This window comes from Bidens hawaiensis, unplaced genomic scaffold, assembly GCF_021521415.1.
Source record: "Bidens hawaiensis isolate Kalapana, Puna unplaced genomic scaffold, B.hawaiensis_p1.1 tig00024226_1, whole genome shotgun sequence".
Taxonomy (NCBI): Eukaryota; Viridiplantae; Streptophyta; class Magnoliopsida; order Asterales; family Asteraceae; genus Bidens; species Bidens hawaiensis.
This window is the reverse complement of record NW_027493805.1, coordinates 329,473-333,619: the sequence shown is the minus strand read 5'-3', so window position 1 is coordinate 333,619 and position 4,147 is coordinate 329,473. Positions and strand designations below refer to the sequence as shown.

The following is a 4,147-nucleotide window of genomic DNA, read 5'->3' as shown; positions in this document are numbered from 1 at the left end:
CACTCTTGGTTTAGTTTGGAGAAAAGAACAGCCGACGCCTTCTTCTTTGGTATGATTGCTGGCTCCCTGTTGACCAGAAGTTAAAAGCTGACCAAAATGTTTAACCTAGTGCAATCATGAATTGTAACTCATGTATAATTGATTGTAAAACTCGTAGGGGGTGTTTGGTAGAGGGAATTGAGGGGTGAGAAATGGAATTGGAAAGAATTCTCTTGTTTGTTTATGAAATAAAGAGATGAGAAATGGAAATAAACCATTTTCATTTCTCTGATTTTGTTTCTCTAAAAAGAGCGGAGAATTGGATTTCTAGGTTTCATTTCTCAGCCTCACGCCTCTCCCTGCCATCTGAGCTTGCCGCGTTTCACCGGACCAACAAAACCACTGATAACGATTGCTTTATCTTCAACGAATTCAAACTATCCATAATCTGTAATATATTTTCAATTCAAGTTTGCAACCATTTGATTTTGATTTCTAGGGTTTTGACTTTTAATAGGTGAATATTTTGCCGATATGATGTTGTGGTTCAAATCCTTATACGTTTGTTACGAATTTGTGATTTGATGTAGTTTGAGCTGAGAATCACTAGCGTTAGGTTTAAACTTTAAATTAGGGAAGAGCATTTTTGTATGTATAGTCCGAATTAAATCGGTACCGGTATGAAAATATTTGTATGGCTTTAGGTATGAGGTTTCACTTGTTTCTGGTTTCGGTCTTTTCTATGGTATTGATTTGTACCGAACTGAAATAATCCGTATGGTATTCGTTATGAGGTTTTACTTGTTTTCGGTATCCATTTTTTTATGGTATCGATACCGAATAAAAAATTAATATGGTATTTGGTACTAGGTTACACAGTTAGACTCACTTTTGGTATGGGTATTTTTCGTATGATACAAATCTCAACGCTACTTTGAATCACCATTTATATGCATTTTGAATGTAGAAACGATGGCACCGAAGGGCAGGAAGCCACATGTGAGCAGGAACCTTGATTTGATCAGAGGCGTGGGGAAATACTCACGGTCCAAAATGTACCACAAAAGGGGGCTTTGGGCTATTAAGGCGAAGAACGGAGGTGCTTTCCCTAAACACGAGAAGCAAGCTGTTGCTGCTGCTCCGGTTGAGAAGCCACCAAAGTTCTATCCAGCCGATGATGTGAAGAAACCGCTTGTTAACAAGCGCAAAGCCAGACCAACTAAGCTCAGGTATATGGTTTATTATTGTTTATATGCTAATGATGATTATGATTTGATTCACGTATTATTTTAGTTTTTGATTGTTTTGTTGGTTGGTTTTAGGGCTAGCATTACTCCTGGAACTGTTTTGATTATTTTGGCTGGGAGATTCAAGGGAAAGAGGGTTGTTTTCTTGAAACAGCGTACTTCTGGATTGTTGCTGGTTACAGGTAATATGTTTTTCTGTGTATTTTGATGAAAAACATTTGCTTATCATTTATGTATTTGCATGTTTGAATGCTTTTATTATTCTTTATGATGTCTGCAAATGCTTTTACTTGTTTTGTTTAATGTTTGCAATTCTGCGTCATGCTTTTTTGATTAGTGGTAGCAAAATTTAACACCACCCTAAACATGAAACAAGCACAACATGATAATAAGTATGTTTAGATTAACATTTTTAAAGTAGGATTAAATATATACTTGACAAGATTAATCTGCCAATTTTTTTACATGTTTAACCCATTTTTTGTGACCTGCTATTCCATTTTTTTACATGATTGCAGCTCACCAACCTGTTTGGCTTGTTTTGATAAGTGGTTTAAAGGTTTTAAAGGACAGTGTTCAAGTCTTGTTTGGGTTTATTTATTGTTAGTAGGCTTCAAGATGCACTCAAATGCTTATTCATTATAACAAAAGTACATGTCAAATCTGAGAATTAGTATCTTTTTACAGTTTCATTGCATTTTGTTGATTATTTCAATAATTGTGACACTTTATTTTCTATGTGTTTGTTTTTATTTGTTTTCCTTCATTATTTTGCAATCATTGATATACATTCTTCATTTCAGGCCCTTTTAAGATCAATGGTGTTCCTTTGAGGCGAGTGAACCAATTATACGTTATCGCCACATCAACAAAGGTTGATATTTCAGGGGTAAATGTGGAAAAGTTTGATGACAAGTACTTTGGAAAGAAGGTCGAGAAGAAAAAGAAGAAAGGAGAGGGTGAGTTTGGTAAAGATGTGGATCTAGGATGTTCTTTTCTTGCGTTGACAATAGAAGAGAAAATTATGTTTTGTATGTGAATTGGTTTTAACTATGGTTGATGTTTTTTGCTTAAAAACTATGTTTTGTATGTGAATTGGTTTGATCAATGCATATTTTGGTTGGAATTTATGCATCTTTTTATATGTTTTTTATTTTTTAATAAATATTTGTTATGAAAAAAATACTTGTGCTAATGATAAAGTTGATATAATTCTCTGTTTATTTTCTATGTACCAAACAAGAGAAATGATTCTCAGCTATATTTCTCTACTGAAATCTCTGTACTACCAAACAGAACAGTCAATTCTCATTCTCCAGACCAATTCCCTTTCTCTGCAATTCCATTTCTCTATTCTATTTCTCTGTACCAAACACCCCCTTAAAGTTTCAACATTCAACTTTTCTCTCTCTTATATTATATATATATATATCTCACTACTAGAAAAGTGTAATGTTTCCTACTAATATTTCCAACACATTTCATACGAACGCTATTTCCAACACGTTTCCAACAAAGTTCCTACGAAAAAAGAAACCCCTATATTTGCAACACAATTGTGACAAAATAGTGATAAAAAGAAATTGTGTTGGAAATGTGTAGCAAATATTCCAACACACTTCCAATAAAAAAATAGTTGCACGCATTTATTTAACATTTTCCTTGGAAATGCGTAACAAAAATAAATAATTAATAGATTTAGTTGAAAATGCGTAGGAAATATTCTAACGAACTTCTTATTGATGTCTGTTTTTAACATAACAATTTTTTTTCCTAATTAAGTTAATTAAACAATAACAATATTATAATAAATTAGGGCCATTTTCTTTGTTTCTTTATTATAATAAAGTTATTGACAATATAACACTTTTGGAACGATATATAGGTTATGTGTGGTAGAGGGCTACAAAATAAAACATTTTGCGTCATTTGACGTCCACTCAGCAAAATGTGGTTTTTATTTTAGTGGTGTAGAGGTGTGGTTGCACTATATATATATATCACGCCCCCTTTTCGGCCGGGGGGATGTTTTTGCCCCAAATCCCATTTGCCACCCTTTTTGTTGCCCACCACTACACACACCCTAATATATAATTGAATATAAATTTGTTGAAATAAAAACACATCAAAAATTGCATTAGAGAATTTTCAACAAATAAGAAAAAATGAAAGGCCACGCTAGAAATCAAACTAGCCACCATTTGACGACGAATAGCTAACTAAACAAATTCTAACCCACCTTTGAACAAATCACATGTATTTTTGTCCAAAAATGTATTTTATATACATATTTTAATTTTAGATGAACTAAACCTAGCCAAGCTATAAGAGGAGAAGAAGTTCGATCTATCGGCAACACAATACCAAGCCAAGTAGCAACTTTACTCCGGATCCCAAGGATAGAATGATAATTACCAAATATGTGATTACTCGACTAAGGCCAAAGATGGAAAAAAAGACAAAGAACCGTAGATATATCAATACTTATATGTGTGACAATTATCAATTTCCAAAACCGAAGCCTGATTCGTTTTGTATTTTTTATCCGAATCTGTATAGGTTATTAAAGTTATTGATTTTATTATTCGTATATTAGTTTTATTAATATTAAGTTTCATCAAAATTTAAACCAATTCCAAACCGCATTATCATTTAAAATATGTTCATGGTTTACAAGACAAATCTCACATCGAATTTGAACAGGAGATTCTTGGCACATAAGGAATGCCCTACCTCTTTGTTAGGTCCATTTTGTGTTAGTCTTTCTTGGCCCATCGTTTATGTACGTTAGCTAGTTGGACGTTTGTTTATTTGTATGTTTGGGCCCAATACCATATATGTTAAAGCCTAATAGGCTATAATAATGAATAGATGGTGCACGAGCACACACTATAAATAATGTGTGTCTCATGCACACAAAA

At 33.2% G+C, this 4,147-nt stretch overlaps 1 pseudogene across 1 annotated transcript; it reads left to right on the top strand.

Annotated features, from left to right (window-relative positions):
• The first annotated feature begins 951 nt into the window (after nucleotides 1–951).
• On the top strand, nucleotides 952–2,265 carry LOC143568766 (large ribosomal subunit protein eL6 pseudogene; annotated as a pseudogene). The gene is made up of 3 exons (XR_013141624.1): nucleotides 952–1,208; nucleotides 1,302–1,408; nucleotides 2,030–2,265. The product of XR_013141624.1 is annotated as a large ribosomal subunit protein eL6 pseudogene (transcript).
• The last annotated feature ends 1,882 nt before the right edge of the window (nucleotides 2,266–4,147 follow it).